Here is an 18,460-nt window from a genome sequence, read left to right on the forward strand (position 1 = left end):
CTGCCTCCCAGCCACACACAATACACCAAGCTGCCTCCCAGCCACACACAATACAGCAAGGTGCCTCCCAGCCACACACAATACAGCAAGCTGCCTCCCAGCCACACACAATACAGCAAGCTGCCTCCCAGCCACACACAATACAGCAAGCTGCCTCCCAGCCACACACAATACAGCAAGCTGCCTCCCAGCCACACACAATACAGCAAGCTGCCCCCAGCCACACACAATACAGCAAGCTGCCTCCCAGCCACACACAATACAGCAAGCTGCCTCCCAGCCACACACAATGCAGCTCCATTAGCTGCTTCTGCCTCTGTTGGTAAAGTTTGTGGTCACTGACAGCAAGCAGAGGCGTTGAAGCAACAGAAATTGTTGGCTTTTTTCTCATTTTCCACAGATTTAGTCTTCTTCCAGGCGGAGGGCTGGTCTATTTATTACACACGCATCTGTTAATTACCATCTCGGGGCGACAGAACGGGGATTTTCACTGATTATTAGATGGTTTTAAAATGGCACATATCCGTCGTGAAGAATTAGTAGAACGCGTGATGAGAAAATTTGGCACAAACCTATTAACACAGATGAGCCCGGCATGGAGCGGAGGCTTTTACATCCCATTTAGCAGCATTACTCTCATTTCTGCAGGATTATAATTGCTCGTTATGTGTAGTTAAAATCTGAAAATAAAAAAAAAAAAAACGGCTTCCGAGAAATCAACGGATTCCAGAAATGTCTGATATTTATTCTTATTTATAAATAGAATAAAAGAGAGAAGTATAGATAGAGGGATGGATGGATGGATGGATAGAGGGATGGATGGATGGATGGATAGAGGGATGGATGGATGGGTGGATGGATAGATGGATGGATGGATGGATGGATGGATGGATGGATGGATGGATGGATGGACGGACGGACGGACGGATGGACGGAGGCAAGAGTGGACAGTCATGTGAGCACAAGTATGTGATTTTTATACTTCTGGTCACATTCCAACTAGACTTCTCCATCTTCACTCAATTCATTTTCATGTCTAGTTGGCACGTATCCACATGTATGTAAATCACATGCTTGCAGTTTAATGACTTCCAACTCACCGCCGGTACCAGAGAATCCTGACAGTTTGCAGTGTGCGCTGTGAGAAATAAGAAGTCAGAAATCTGCAGACTATCATCATAAACGTGTACAACCTCTTTAAGCGCCTAACATAAATAAAAACATAGTGACCCTTAACATATTACTTTATTAACATAGCCATGTATAAGGTAATCCTACAAGGTATGGATCGTTACATGTGTGCAGGATCAGAACCAATAATAGCACAAGAATACATCACCAGAACCGTCAGCGATAAAGAAATACCTCACCAGAACCACTAGCAGTACAGAAACGCAGCACCAAAACCATGAGCAGTACCGAAATACATCACTATAACCCGCATCAGTACAGAAATACATCACCAGAACCACCAGACATACCAAAATACATCACCAGAACCACTAGACATACCAAAATACATCACCAGAACCACCAGCAGTACAAAATACATAAGTAGAACCCTCATCAATACAGAAACACAGCTTCATTACCCTCATCTGGACAGAAATACATAATCAGAACCAGCAATAGTACAGGGATACATCACCAGAACCACCAGCAGTACAGAAACACTGCATAACAACCCTCATCAGTACAGTAATGCATAATTAGAACAAGCAACAGTACAGGAATACATCCATATACCTTCAGTACAGAAACACAGCATCAAAACCCTCATCAGTACAGGAATACATTACCAGAACCACCACCAGTACATAAACATTGCATCACAATCCGCATTAGTACAGAAATACATCACCAGAACCACCAGCAGTACAGAAATACATCAGTAGAACCCCCATCAATACAGCAACACAGTTTCATTACTCTCATCAGTACAGAAATAAATAATTAGAACCAGCAACAGTACAGGAATACATCACCAGAACCACCAGCAGTACAGAAACACTGCATAACAACCCTCATCAGTACAGTAGTACATAATCATAACCAGCAACAGTACAGGAATACAGGAATACAATCATATACCCTCAATCAGTACAGAAACACAGCATCAAAACCATCATCAGTACAGGAATACATTATCAGAACCACCACCAGTACATAAACATTGCATCACAATCCGCATTAGTACAGAAATACATCACCAGAACCACCAGCAGTACAGAAATACACCAGTAGAACCCCCATCAATACAGTTAGTTGGGGGCCCTGTCTGAATTTTTTCATGTGACACATGAGCTTCATGTTTACATACAGACCCCACACCGGACACCTTTCCTTTCTAGAGACCGGAGTGCTGGAGGTGACCATGAACTCTGGGGGACATGTGGTCATCTATGGCAGGAACCTGTGCCAGGAGTGAGGGCAATGAGCCATGTAGAGTGATCTGCAACCACTGCGTGTACTGTGCCTTACCAAAAAGACTGCAACCAGTAAGTGGTGTGAAATAAACCAATATATTCTGTGCAGTCATTACAGCCCAACATCTTTACAGATGTCGCAGTGATACTGTACTTTACACAATCTTGTTTGGAGATATCCGCAGACTCCGATCATGTCTGGGGTCTAAAAAAAGCAACAGTCCAGACTTAGCCGGGATAATCCCGTGACCTGAGATGCAAAAGTGGAGGGGATTATGCTAATCTCAGCCAAAAGTGTGTGTTTGTTTTGTTTTGGGGCATTCCCAGGCGGTCAGTAAGGACAAGGCTTAAAGTACAGGCTGGCTCCCGAGACCCTCCCTGGGGTCAGCTCGCTGCCGGGCTTCCGTGTTAGCTCCTCTTTCCCGGATGATACTTCTTTTCTCTCTTCTCCTAATGATCCCTCCACCGCCTCCTCTCCGCCTGGGGGTCATCGCGGAATTTTAATGAACCCCGAACCAATGAATGATTCAACAACAGACAGATGAGAAGCGGGCACCCCGAGGAATTCAGAAATGGGGTGCACGTATCCTAGGGAACTGGCAGATATTACTATGGAAGTATCCAAAAAAATTTCTGGCTACTTGTCCATTATCCTATACTGAATTCTTCACTATTGTATATGGTAACGTCTATTCTTCCCATGGCGGGGCCCTAAATTTACCCAAATGATACACTAGGATTACCTCTGAATTTCTGCAGGAAATTTATTTCCACTTTTTTCCAGGTCCAATATTATATCAATTTTTTTCTGCTTCAAATCCCCTGCATAGATCTAAAGTTAAAAGATGAAATTCCTGCATCCACCACTAGAGGGAGCATGTGATTTCCAATAAAGTCTGCACTGAGCTCTCCGGCTCCCTCTAGTGGTGACAGTAAGCCCGGAGAATTCTATTATCTTATCATCTGGAATATTTTCCCCCTTTCCACATCCCCCTTTAATCCTAAAATATATATTTAAATGAGTCTAATGTCTGGAATATCTATAGCCCAAAATCCCAAGCTTCAATATGGCCCCAGAACTGCAGCTCTGGCTGCTCCAGGAGCTTTTGTGTAGGAGCTGAAGGGTCGGAGGAAGCTGCAAGTAAGAGCGCAGTGTTCAGCGTCCACAGGGGTGATATATATGAGCTATTGTGAAAAATTTGGGAGGAAGTGTGTACCTGGCATGACTCAAAGTGCCTCTTTTTGGTAAATTTGACACAATTTGCCCCTGTGAAATCAATGCCTCCCAGGACTGGACCTCTAAGGAGCGCTGAGCCCTGTACACACACAGCAGGGTCTTCCCTATAATTATGAAGTCACAGTGTCGCCGCCTTCTCCAGTAATGAGGGTAAACACCGATCTAATGGCTGCAGTCACCGCTTCCTCCCGCGGATTCACCATTGAGAAACAATGGTGCGCACCTGCCGCAGATCACATCCCGGCATCGGGGACTTCAGGACATCAAATTATGCTATAAAGAATATTTGGGGACATATTCTGACATTTTAAGAGGTTCAGGAGCGATAGTTGCAGTGTGTAGATGAGGCATTACACTTGGTGGTTACTCGCACACTTGGGGACTAAAGTCTCCCGCAAAACAAGAAAAGTAGAACCGCTGCTCATGGAGGTCAGACATGGGTCCTTCTCTCTACTGAAGCTCATATCCCATCCGGACACCAGCTCCATAGCGGTATGAGACTGTACCGCCCCAGTGTTAGTCGGGCTGCTCGGATTCGGGATCGTCGTGGCTCGAGGGGTCGGGACCCAGCTTGGCGAACACTTTGATCCGTAGAAGGGGGATATTTATAGGGGACAAGTTCATGACGCCACCTGCGGGTTGCAGTAATGGGAGTACCACCACTGCTGGAAGGAGTACCATGGCAGATGGTGTGAAGCAGCAAGGTGTCAGTCCCTCCGCAGGTAGGGAAGGCCCCGGACTCAGGGTGTTGGTGCTTTGGGAGGACAGGGTGCAGGGACCAGGGTACTCACTGTGGGTAGTCGTGGTGCTGGATGAGGTTTATAAAGGAGGCACACACACTGTAGGTAAACCAAAGTCTCTGAGTACAGCTGCCGCTGCCGGGAGCCCGTCCAAGTACCCGGTCCCACCGGTGTCACATAGCGATTCAGACCCTGCCTCCGTGCACAATTTGTTGTCCGTTGATGGCCCTGTGGCTTGAAGCTGTTGGGGGCCCTGCTCACTATGTGTAGTGTAGCTGTGCTCTTAAGGGCTGGCACTTGGGACCTCAGTGGGTTGCTCTGTCTGGAAAAACCCTGTCACCCTTGTTGTGCTGATGCCCTCAATCTCTGAGCGTTTAGGGAAATCCTTGAAGATCCTCTCCCTTTCAGGTGAATTGTCAGGACGTTGAATCGGCTCCTGACCTTGGGTCCTGTACCCCGTCGTGCTCGGTACCGGTCAGTTCTGTTGGGCCCTTCTGGTGCCGACAGTCCCTCCAAGACTATGTCCGTCACACCCCTGTCCAACATCCCTGCAACCGGTCCCCGACTCCTCTGGACAAGGATCACTGCTTGTGACCTAATCAGTTTTCCTTAGCTCCTCAGGAGCTGACTATCCCAGCTCCTCTCTCTCTGGAGCCTACTTCTTCACTCTCCATCTCCCCCTTACAGTCTGCCCAGTTACCAAGTGGCTGGCCCATTTTCCAGCTAGTCCAACCCCCTGGTGTGTCTCGCAGTGACTGGTGTGAGGTGATTGGGTTTTGTGGTGCAGATGGGAGTGACACCGGTTTCTTGGGTACCTGGAACCATGAAGGGTAGGCCCTGCACCCTGGGTAAGGATGCAGTTCCCTGTGGCACCCTGATATTGGGTGTCTATTACTGTGTGGAAGCACAGAGGGATCATTTTTATTGTGTGTGGGCACAGAGGGGTCACTTTTACTCTGTGGGGGCACAGAAGGGTGTGTGGGCACAGATAGTTCACATTTACAGTGTGTGGGTACAGAGGAGTCACTTTTATTGTGTGGTGGTACAGAGGGGTCCCTTTTACTGTATGGGGGGCACAGAGGGTGACTTTTACTGTGTAGGGGCACAGAAGAGTAACTTTTACTGTGTGGAGACACAGAGGGGTCACTTTTACTGTGTGTGGGCACAGAGGGGTCATGTTTACTGTGTGGATGCACAGAGAGGACAATTTTACTATGTGGGGGCACAGAGGGGTCATTTTTACTGTGTGGGGACACAGAGGGGTGACTTTACTGTGTGAGGTCACAGAGGGGTCACTCTAACAGTATGTGGGCACAGAGGGGTCACTTATACTGTATGAGAGCACAGAAGGGTCATTTTTACTGTGTGGGGGCACAGAGGGGTCACTTTTACATTGTGGGGGGCACAAAGGGGTCATTTTTACTGTGTGAGGGCACAGCAAGGTCACTTTTACTGTGTGAGTGTAGCGCCCCTGAGACCATCAGGGTGCTACAAGGTTCTGCATCTCCACCAGGGTGCAGGGCCTACCCCCTTAGCTACCCAGAACCCCAGTGCCGGTAACACCAACAACTCAGGTAATCCCAGTTTACCCCAACAAATCCCCCATATAATGGTACCCAGCTAAGGTGGGACCAATGGATGGCCGCCTAGAGGTGGAGCCACTCCAGTCCACTAGTTGACCAGGTTGGAGGAGCAGACTGTGGGGAGTAGTAAGGAGACAGTGAAAGCGGAGACAGTGAAGGTGGAGGGTGTGACTGAGGAGCATCCTGACTCAGGTTAACGATGACCTGGTACCCAGGAGAGGTGGAGTACGGTGGAGTACTCCCGGAACTACGCACCGACGGGGTACAGGACCCTAGGACAGGAAAGAGCTTCAAGCCGACCTGTTAACACCTGCACAGCAAGGGGACCATCAAGGACCTCGCTGACCCCTAAAGAATCCGAAGACTCAGTAGTAAAGCGAGAACCGGGGACAGGACCAGAGACTCGATCCCCACAGGGTTCACGCTACCGTCAGGTGGACAGAAGTGGACAAACCACAGACCGGGGACCCCCAGTCTTCCATACCACGGGGACCCACTTACCAGAGACTGGTGTAGGGGAAGAAGGTACCAGAGAAACCAGACTGGCACTGGGACGAAGGGGACCTGGAGGCGAAACCAGCCGGCCTCGGGCAACAAGTTAACATCAAAAGTGAGTAAACCAGTTGCACTGAATACCTGTCTGGACTCCTTATTCTGACGTCCATCGCACCATACACCCGCTGGAGTTATACCCTACTTGTGGAGGGACTATACTAGCTGCTTATACCATCAGCCCCAGCAGAACTCTGCAGTGGCGGCTCCCTACATATAGCCGCAACACCGCAAGTGGCATCACGAAGAACTTTATTCACAAATCCACTCTAAATATGGCCCATTACAAAAAGGGCCCAGGGCATGGAACCGGGTAACGGCCACCATCATGACATTCCCCGTAGAGACACTGTCCGGAACCGAGTGCCCCATATCCCTGGGTGCTACATGAGGGCACAGAGGGGTCACTTTTACTGTGTGGGGGCACAGAGGGGTCACTTTTACTGTGTGGGGACACAGAGGGGGTCACTTTTGCAGTATGGGTGCACAGAGTGGTCACAAAGGGTCACTTTTACAGTATGGGGGCACATATGGGGTCACTTTTATGGTGTGGGGGCACAGAGGGGTCACTTTTATTGTGAGGGGGCACAGAGGGGTCACTTTTACTTTTCAGAATCACAGATGGGACAGAGGTATGGAGGAGGAACTAATATAATGTGAAAATACTATTACAGTATAGGGTACCATGCACATTGTTAGTACCTGGGCACTTGTGATGGTTACAGCACTATGTGCTTTGCATAGACGTTGGAGCAATGCAGAGGATGCTGAGAAGGAGAAGAAGCAGATGTGTCTGTGCGTTAGATTCTGCAGATAATATTTTTTTATGGAGGAAGATATTATGGCGGTCTGGGCTGGATGGAGAAGAAAAGGGAAAATGAACGACTACAAACATCAGTGGCGCAATCAGTATGGTATAAATGAATAAGGTCTACAGATGCCTGAGTATAACTGGTATCTACCCCTATATAGTCACTGTATGGTGGGAATATACGGTGTTACATAGGACTACAGGTGACATCTATTACATTATTTGTACTCAGACACTTATTACTGTGTTATCTGTGGTATTACATAGGACTGCAGGTGACATCTACATTATCTGTACTCAGACACTTATCACTGTGTTATCTGTGGTGTTACATAGGACTGCAGGTGACATCTACTACATTATCTGTACTCAGACACTTATCACTGTGTTATCTGTGGTGTTACATAGGACTGCAGGTGACATCTACTACATTATCTGTACTCAGACACTTATCACTGTGTTATCTGTGGTGTTACATAGGACTGCAGGTGACATCTAATACATTATCTGTACTCAGACACTTATCACTGTGTTATCTGGGGTGTTACATAGGACTGCAGGTGACATCTAATACATTATCTGTACTCAGACACTTATCACTGTGTTATCTCTGGTATTACATAGGACTGCAGGTGACATCTAATACATTATCTGTACTCAGACACTTATCACTGTGTTATCTGTGGTGTTACATAGGACTGCAGGTGACATCTACTACATTATCTGTACTCAGACACTTATCACTGTGTTATCTGGGGTGTTACATAGGACTACAGGTGACATCTAATACATTATCTGTACTCAGACACTTATCACTGTGTTATCTGGGGTGTTACATAGGACTGCAGGTGACATCTACTACATTATCTGTACTCAGACACTTATCACTGTGTTATCTGTGGTGTTACATAGGACTGCAGGTGACATCTACTACATCATCTGTACTCAGAGAGATATCACTGTGTTATTTGTGGTGTTACATAGGACTGCAGGTGACATCAATGGGAAGTCAGGATTAGGTTTTCTTATAATGTTAAGTCCCTCTTGCTCGGCTCCACCACCATCCGGTCGCTGTGGTGCGATACGATGCAGCATTTACCGCTATAATGAAGCTGTGTTGAGCGTCTTGTCTCATTGATTGCGGTCCATGCCGCCTCTCCAGCAGCGTTACATTGTAACCATGGCAGTGCGCCGTACGTGGCATCCGGGGAGGTTGTGGCGTCCATTTACAGTCATCATCGTGGCCATTATCTGGGCTCCGTGTCCCCTATTAGCGGCGTCTTTTACAGGCACAGATTGGAGGCCGCTGCTTCCAGGCCGCACATCTGTTCCTGCAGACGATCTTGGCTCGCCACCATCTTTCTACCTCTCTCGACCTGCTCCGTCTGTTGTGTGAAGCGGCTGCCAGGTTCTACGTCGTCAGTGTTCACGCTGCCGATATCCACGAGCTGCATCATCCTCGCAACAGGGAACTTGTCATATCCAGCAGGAAGCAGAAGGCGCCGGCAGGACGTGGCCTGGTGATTGACGATGGGGCGAGGGACCGGAGCGGGGGGGATCCTGTCCTAATGTGCGGTGTTCTGTAATCACCACTGACAATCATTGGTAACAGCCACCGGTCACATATTGTGCATCTCCACCTTGTGCCACTAAAATAGCCCCGACCCGGCGAGGCCTGGACTCCATACAACCTCTGCAGGAGTCCGGTGATATCTGGCAGCAGATCATGCAAGACTGGTTGCTCTTCTGCTGTGAAAAGTGCCGCGCCCAGGGAAGGGGGTAGTCGGTCCCTAGTGGTTGCAAATGGGAATGTCACTCTGGTAGCCGTTGCCCAGTCCCATGCCCTGGGACTTATTGTAAAAGGGGGTATTTACAGGGGTTAATAGAGTTAATGTCATGTGACGCCACCTGTGGGTTGCGGTTAAGGATAGAGAACCGCCGCTGCTAAATGTGGGTACTCCCAGAGCTGGTGGTGATTGCAGCAATGATGTTAGTAGGACCGTGCCTGGGAGATGATGAGGGATAATAATGGAGACTACACCAGGTTGTGTGGCGCCCCTGAGGCTTCCGTCGCCACAGAGATATTGCACCTCAGCCAGAGGTGTGATGTCCCATCCTGGGTAAGGCGGGCTTTGCACACTGCGACATCGCAGGTGCGATGTCGGTGGGGTCAAATTGAAAATGACGCACTTCCGGCATCGCATGCGACATCGCAGTGTGTAAAGGCTGGATGATACGATTAACGAGCGCAAAAGCGTCGTAATCGTATCATCGGTGCAGCGTCGGCGTAATTCATAATTACGCTGACGCGACAGTCCGATGTTGTTCCTCGCTCCTGCGGCAGCACACATCGCTGTGTGTGAAGCCGCAGGAGCGAGGAACATCTCCTACCGGCGTCACTGCAGCTTCCGTAGGTTATGCGGAAGGAAGGAGGTGGGCAGGATGTTTACATCCTGCTCATCTCCGCCCCTCCGCTCCGATTGGCCGCCTGCCGTGTGACGTCACAGTGACACCGCACGACCCGCCCCCTTAACAAGGAGGCGGGTCGCCGGCCACAGGGACGTCGCACGGCAGGTGAGTGTGTGTGTGAAGCTGGCGTAGCGATAATTTTCGCTACGCCAGCTATCACCACATATCGCTGCTGCGACGGGGGCGGGGACTATCGCACTCGGCATCGCAGCATCGGCCTGCGATGTCGTAGTGTGCAAAGCCCGCCTAAGAATAGGGTCATATGCCGGTCCACAGACTAAACTTACACACACCGATTGGTAGGTATACACTGGGTTGGGGAAAGTGGCAGCCACCCCCATAGATGTATTCATGGGGCCATAAGTCCCATTTCTGTCCCAATAGTGTGGGTGGGGCCTAGTCAGTGGGTGTGTGGCAGGAGTCAGAAAGTGTGAGTAGACAAGGAAACCAGGAAGTTCAAGTGCAGTGAAGTCGAGAGTCTGTGAGAGGGAGGAGGAGAGGGAGGTAGTTACCTCAGGAGAGCGAAGGAGAGAAGTCTAAGGAAGTTCCTGGTGGAGATCCTGGGGTCTAGTTAGGCCCAGGTGACACCTAAAGAAAGAAAGAAAGGATCCCAGGGCCACGGAAGGGCATATTGGCTCGTGGCCTGTTCCACTGGAAGATCGGATGGAGGGATCTGGCTGCATTCGGGGACGGTCCCCAGACAGAGGGAAGAAAGACAGTTCCTCAAAAGTAACACCGAAGGCCTGGGGTGGTTGCAAGCGTCCAGGGCCACAATCCACCACAGATCCCCGGTGAAGGGAGCAAGATACAACTGCGGTTAGCCCCCTTTGTACAGGCCCTGTGGTGGAGGCCGAGACCAGTTCAGCTAATAGAGTCAAGGCTAAGAAGTCAGTCAGGAAAGAGACACAGGAGGGGTGCACCGGTATTGACCTCTGAACTACCCGGGATCGGCGGCAGCCCCTGACAGCGGATCCTGGCACTCCGTGGGCAACCGGTCCGCGGCCGAATTGAACTGAACAGTGAGTAAAACATCTAAACTGCAAGCCATGTGTCGTCTGCTTTATCCTGCACTGCATCTACAAACACCATAGACTTTACCAAGCACCAAAAGTTGCCCCGGGGTACCCACTCTACCTGTGGAGAGCAAGAAACACCTTAGCTGCCATAACATCAGCCCCGGAGGTCCCTTCCAGGAGCTGCGTCTCCATAGCTGCAAATTACCACAGGTGGCATCACAAATCTTATATAAACTTTATTACCATCTCCCTCAATATCGTCGCCACATTAATTGACTCCACCAGGGTCACGGAATCGGGCCTCGCCACCGCTGACTAGCCCGGACTAGTCCAGCCCGACACTGAGTCACCTAAGGCCCTGGGGTGGGCGAGTCAGTTGTCTTGACAGTCTCTACTCACTTGGACCCAGGAGTTGCTGGTTCAGGTCCCTTGGAGTATCAGTGCCAATGTAGTGACCCAGGTTGCTCTGTCCCCGGCACTCTCTGTTGGTTGGGTCCCCATAGCGTGGAGCGTTTGGGGCCTGACAATGCGGACCCTGTGGGGAGGTAAGTGTCCGAACCCCGATCCTAGTTTACTGCTGATGCACTCGGATTATATGGTTCGGTGAAGTCCGTGAAGGTGTCCTCACCGGGCAGGTATTTATCAAGCCGTGTAGAACTGGCGCCTGATCTAGGGCCCTGTGCCCCATGCGTGCTCCGGTCCCAGCGGTATCTCCGGTACCCGTCCTAGCGACCTCTCTCCTGTGCCCCCGGGTCACTGTTGCACAGACCCAGCTCAGGCACGTCCACACACCTCTCCTGTGTGCCACACTTCTCTAGACACTATACTGACTGCTGACCCCTCCCAATAGGCTGGCTAATCCCAGGGACTCGTTCCTTTCTATGGCGACTATCCCCTTACATGGTTAACCCTCTATGCTCAGTATGAGTGGCTACTGGGAATTTAGGTGTGTGTTGCTGTTGCTGGCACTGGTGTTACAAGACCGAGGGGGTAGGTCCTCGGGAGGATGCAGTTCCCTGTAGTGCCCTGAATGGCTCAGGGGTGCTACGGAAGGATCCCAGTAGACCATCGCCCCATCACACTGCCCCGCCGACTCGTCTACTTCCCATGTTACATCATGGTGCACCTCTTCTTCTTTTCCACAGGATGGAAAAAGGTGTTTTTCACACCAGGCACCTTCATCCATCACTCCATGGTCCAGTTCTGATTATTGGCAGCTGAGGCAGGGGACATAACAGGTAACAGGACCGGCCAATGGTTAACTAATTGTCTTGTTTGGACCAATATTGGTGGATACTAATCAGTATGTACCTGGAACACCCCCCAAAATATGGCATATACCAAGAAGAAACTCACTGTATATGAGTCACCACAAAGAATGGCTGCGTGTGTATTTCAATCTGTATAACATGTATAGCCAGCTGTAATGATATCCGGTTTTCAATGTTGTTCACCACATACACACATTCGCCCACACTCCCTTACTGGGGCTGTTCACCTGAGCTGATAACAAGGCTTGTGTGTGCGCCCTAGAAGGAGAAAGGGGAGGGGCTTGTGTTCCCGCCATAGAAAGAGAAAGGGGAGGAGCTTAGCTGTGAGGTAAATTCAGTCAGTGGCAGTTGCAGTCGGTGTGAGGTGAAGTGAGGAGTGTAATATGGAGACGTCCTGTCCTGAGGTAATTGGTAAAACCTGAGGAGGGGCAGCTACACATGGGCAGGGTATCAGTCCCTAGGCCACCGGGACTTTCAAGTTAATGGCAAACTGAGAGACAGCTATTAGCCTTTTTATAACGATCAGTGAATTTCCCGGTTGCTCAGTGAGGTGATTGAGTCTGGAAACTTCTAGAAGAAACAGAGAGTTTTCCCTCAGAATTCTAGTCGCCGCTCGCTGGAAGGGATCAGAGATCCAGAGTTTCCTTGTCTTGAAAATCCCTGGATTTCAAGACACCTATTCCCAGGTAGAGAAGTAGCGGCAGGAGGAGAACACGACCACCACACAGCAGAGAAGCCAAACTCTCATTGGGGCAGGAAAAACCACCGTCATTGTAAAGGCTGTAAGGAAGGTTCCGGACTGTTCTGCAGAGCGTCAGGAAAAGCTCCTGTCCTGTCTCTCGCTGCATCATCCCTACCTCACCAGCCCTAGTTGGGGGGGTGAGGGGACAACTCTCTGGCACTGCGCATCACCACCTAACCCCTGGGGACCTCCAGCAGTGCCCGGTCATATTAAAGCCAAACATCCCAACTGGTGGCACAAACTATTTATTTATTTATTTTATTTTTCTCTTCCCCTACTTGTAATATTATCTTTAACCTCCATCACAAAAGTTTGTCGCAGGCGGCTGATGCGGCCACCTCACCACTTGGACCAACCATTGTTACTGTTACATCGGAGGTCTACTGGCGTGGCACATATATGGGAGACACCCCACAAGACATGCCGTATACAAGGAACGCTAAACAAGATACACCATATACAAGGAACATGAAATAAGACCTTTTGTAAACAGCTTGGAGCCGCCGACAATAGTCAAATCCGAGTGTGACAGGAACCCCAGGGGTTTCCCAACAACCAAGACCCGACAGAAGGCAAAAGTCCACACCGTGAGGATATACAGCCACCGCCACAGGCTAGAGATCCAAGGGCCAACGCCTGCGGGCAAAACGGGCTCCTACGGCACCTATACGCCGGGGAGTGGACTACCGGTGGGCAACCACAGGAGTCAGATCATTCTAAAAGGTACAGGGAAAGACAGCCACCATCAGCCGTCCGGGGAGAGCACAACAACACTGCAGCCGGCTGCGGGACCCGTCCATCTGGCCGTTTGGTTTACCAGAGACTCTGTCATTGATTGTCTGAGTGAGTACACCAGTGCCGTCCTGCACCGCGCCGCGCTGTCCCTGCAACCCTGCACCCCAGCCATCCAGCCTCCCCGTTACACCACCGGGCCCCGGGATCATCAACCCCCTACCCACGGAGGGGACAACATCCTAGCTGCTCCCTACCATCTCTCCCGGGATCCCCGTCACCAGCAGCGGTGGTGCCATCATCACCACGTCCCGTGGGTGGCGTCACGAACTCTCTCACCACACCAACCATCCCCTTTTCACTCACGGGTGAGGAGCGCTGCTCGAGTCCCCAGGTCCGGCCCACCGCTCGAGCCACCGAGCAGCAGCAGCAGAAGCCCCGGACCCGAGCGTGGCGAGCGCGTCCCCTCCGCCCGCGACACTAGTCCCAGCACTTAACTATCGCTTAGCCTATGATCTGATAGCCTTCTATACACAAGTGCTATGCAGCACATTAGCACTTACAATACTTACTGGACATTATACCTTACATTACTGTACATTACAGTACACAAGCCAACGTCACATCACAGTACATTACAATTCACATGGCAAAATATTCACAAAAGACGCAGGACATTGTTCACATTAGACAACAGTACAATAACGCGATTGTTGTCTTCAGTGGAAGGAACATAACCACAACAGCTCCTTCCTCTTCCAGGTGCTACAGACCCTTTTTTGCTTGCTCATTTTTCCCGCTTCCCCTACATGACTGGTTGTTATAAGATGGCTGATTGTTGGGACCCCCTTCTGGGTTGATTAGGGGGTTCTTCTGGGGATATGTAGTGGTCACAAGATAGACGCCCTCATACATGGATTCCTATAGACCGTGCGAGTGTTGGGGGAGGGGAGGAAATACGTTTCTGTACATATTCATAGATTTGGATATTTGCCTCCAGTTCTCACTTCTCCACAGCTTTACTCTACATTGATTCTCTCCGTCCGTCTCCAAGGACAACTCGTAACAGAGGCGAAAAAATGGGAGCAGGTTCAGTGTAAACCTCCTCTCCGGCCCCCAACAGAGAGACTGAATGAGGCTCATTCATCAGGGGGGAATGGAGGCGCTCGGCGAGGGAGGAAAGGAAATGAGCTCTGGAGAAGCCGGCATCCCGACACAACACAATCACCAAAAATATGTGCCCCCCTGTATATAATGTGAGACTGGGGGTCCTGAGACCTCTGACGTCATGTGATCCAGCTCTATCATCATCGTTACCATCCCTTTAACCCAATAATTCAGAAAATCCAATCTGACTTGGACTGTGATAATGGATGGAAATTCAATGATTAACTAGTGATGAGCGGGCACTACCATGCTCGGGTGCTCACTACTCGTAACTAGTGATGAGCGAGCACTACCATGCTCGGGTGCTCACTACTCGTAACTAGTGATGAGCGGGCACTACCATGCTCGGGTGCTCACTACTCGTAACTAGTGATGAGCAGGCACTACCATGCTCGGGTGCTCACTACTCGTAACTAGTGATGAGCGGGCACTACCATGCTCGGGTGCTCAGTACTCGTAACTAGTGATGAGCGGGCACTACCATGCTCGGGTGCTCACTACTCGTAACTAGTGATGAGCGGGCACTACCATGCTCGGGTGCTCACTACTCGTAACTAGTGATAAGCGAGCACTACCATGCTCAGGTGCTCACTACTCGTAACTAGTGATGAGCGGGCACTACCATGCTCGGGTGCTCACTACTCGTAACTAGTGATGAGCAGGCACTACCATGCTCGGGTGCTCAGTACAGGTAACTAGTGATGAGCGGGCACTACCATGCTCGAGTGCTCAGTACTCGTAACTAGTGATGAGCAGGCACTACCATGCTCGTGTGCTCACTACTCGTAACTAGTGATGAGCGAGCACTACCATGCTCGGGTGCTCACTACTCGTAACTAGTGATGAGCGGGCACTACCATGCTCGGGTGCTCACTACTCGTAACTAGTGATGAGCGGGCAATACCATGCTCGGGTGCTCACTACTCGTAACTAGTGATGAGCGGGCACTACCATGCTCGGGTGCTCAGTACTCGTAACTAGTGATGAGCGGGCACTACCATGCTCGGGTGCTCACTACTCGTAACTAGTGATGAGCGGGCACTACCATGCTCGGGTGCTCACTACTCGTAACTAGTGATGAGCGAGCACTACCATGCTCGGGTGCTCAGTACTCGTAACTAGTGATGAGTGAGCACTACCATGCTCGGGTGCTCAGTACTCGTAATTAGTGATGAGCGGGCACTACCATGCTCAGGTGCTCACTACTCGTAACTAGTGATGAGCGGGCACTACCATGCTCGGGTGCTCACTACTCGTAACTAGTGATGAGCAGGCACTACCATGCTCGGGTGCTCAGTACTGGTAACTAGTGATGAGCGGGCACTACCATGCTCGAGTGCTCAGTACTCGTAACTAGTGATGAGCAGGCACTACCATGCTCGGGTGCTCACTACTCGTAACTAGTGATGAGCGGGCACTACCATGCTCAGGTGCTCAGTACTGGTAACTAGTGATGAGTGGGCACTACCATGCTCGGGTGCTCACTACTCGTAACTAGTGATGAGCGGGCAATACCATGCTCGGGTGCTCACTACTCATAACTAGTGATGAGCGGGCAATACCATGCTCGGGTGCTCACTACTCGTAACTAGTGATGAGCGGGCACTACCATGCTCGGGTGCTCACTACTCGTAACTAGTGATGAGCGGGCAATACCATGCTCGGGTGCTCACTACTCGTAACTAGTGATGAGCGGGCACTACCATGCTCGGGTGCTCAATACTCGTAACTAGTGATGAGCGGGCACTACCATGCTCGGGTGCTCAGTACTGGTAACTAGTGATGAGAGGACACTACCATGCTCGGGTGCTCTGTACTCGTAACTAGTGATGAGCGGGCACTACCATGCTCGGGTGCTCACTACTCGTAACTAGTGATGAGCGAGCACTACCATGCTCGGGTGCTCAATACTCGTAACTAGTGATGAGTGGGCACTACCATGCTCGGGTGCTCAGTACTGGTAACTAGTGATGAGCGGGCACTACCATGCTCAGGTGCTCAGTACTGGTAACTAGTGATGAGCGGGCACTACCATGCTCAGGTGCTCAATACTCGTAACTAGTGATGAGTGGGCACTACCATGCTCGGGTGCTCAGTACTCGTAACTAGTGATGAGCGAGCACTACCATGCTCGGGTGCTCAATACTTGTAACTAGTGATGAGCGGGCACTACCATGCTCGGGTGCTCAGTACTGGTAACTAGTGATGAGCGGGCACTACCATGCTCGGGTACTCAGTACTGGTAACTAGTGATGAGTGGGCACTACCATGCTCGGGTGCTCAGTACTGGTAACTAGTGATGAGTGGGCACTACCATGCTCGGGTGCTCAGTACTGGTAACTAGTGATGAGTGGGCACTACCATGCTCGGGTGCTCAGTACTGGTAACTAGTGATGAGCGGGCACTACCATGCTCGGGTGCTCAATACTCGTTACGAGCAGTTGGACACTCAGATGGGCATGACTCAAGTACCTGCAATGGAAGTCAATGGAGGACTCGATGATTTATCCTTAAGATTTTCTAGAAAAATGCTCTAGTTATCCATTGAATTCCATTATACTCGGTACACGACATGAGCCCATCCAAGCGCCCACCTCCTTGTTACGAGTACCAATATTTACCGATAGTACCCTGTATTTGTCTCCATCCATCTTCTCATCACCTCTGACCAGCTTCCCTGCCCCTGCTGAAAAAAAGCCTCCCCACAGCAGGACACTGCCTCCACCATGTGTGGCGGTGGGGATGGTGTTGTCAGGGTGATGTGCAGTGTTACTTTTCTGCCACACATAGTTTTCCATTTAGGCCAAAAAGTCCTACTTTTTTCTCATCTGACCAGAGCACATTCTTCCACTGCTCGCTGTGTCCAAAACATGGCTTTTTATAAGCTACAAAGAGGACTTTTTATGGCTTCTTGTAACCAAAAATGAATTTTTTCTTTACTGTCTTCCTTAAAGGCCAGATTTATGGAGTATACGATTAATAGTCATCCTGTGGAAGGATTCTCCCTCTGAACTCTGATCCTGCGGCTCCTCCAGTGACCATGGGCCTCTCGGCTGCTTCTTTAATTAGTGCTCTCCTTCTTGGGACGTCAGTTTAGGTGGACGGCCATGTCTTGGTAGATTGTGCTGTGCTCCTTCCATTATTGGATGATGGATTGAACAGTGCCCCATGAGATATTCAGAGCTTGTGCTATTTTTTGTAACCTAACCCTGCTTTGTTGTTCTCCACGACATCATCCCTGACCTAAAATACATTTAGGTTGGTGGATGTAAAGTGAAAAAATGTGGAAAAGTTTATAGGGTATAAGTCTCCCCATAAATGTGTTTCCATCTCTTATCCGGACACTGACCAGTGATGGTCACTGCACAGATCCTCCATGGCCGAGGGCCGGTGTGTGCCCAGGGACCATGAGGAGGAAGGAGACACTAGTCTTGCCTAATGAAGGCACCGAGGTAGAGGTCAAAGGCTCTAAGCTCAGGCGTCCATCTGGTCTGGAAAACACAGGTAAAAAACGTCTATTAATATCACCACAATCCTATTAAAGCGTGCAGACAATCCAGACTAAGGCGCCGCTTATCACCCGGAGCAATCGTCACACAACCAACCAGTCTCCAAGCCAAAGAACAGTCTATTATCATGTACCAGGACATGGCCAGGTTATACCGGCTGTACATATATAATTATATACAGGAGATACCCAGGTTATACCAGCTG

At 50.1% G+C, this 18,460-nt stretch overlaps 1 protein-coding gene across 2 annotated transcripts in view; it reads right to left on the reverse strand.

Moving 5' to 3' along the window:
- PTN (pleiotrophin) overlaps positions 1-18,460 on the reverse strand; it is a 62,663-nt gene that overhangs the window by 30,761 nt on the left and 13,442 nt on the right. Inside the window, exon 2 of one of the 2 annotated variants that reach the window (XM_075343830.1) lies at positions 573-680. The exons of the other annotated variant lie outside the window; for it this stretch is intronic. The gene's annotated coding sequence lies outside the window, so the exon portion shown is untranslated. The remainder of the gene's footprint in view (positions 1-572; positions 681-18,460) is intronic. 2 annotated transcript variants of the gene reach the window in all.

Source organism: Anomaloglossus baeobatrachus, chromosome 4 (assembly GCF_048569485.1).
Source record: "Anomaloglossus baeobatrachus isolate aAnoBae1 chromosome 4, aAnoBae1.hap1, whole genome shotgun sequence".
In the NCBI taxonomy this organism is placed as follows: domain Eukaryota; kingdom Metazoa; phylum Chordata; class Amphibia; order Anura; family Aromobatidae; genus Anomaloglossus; species Anomaloglossus baeobatrachus.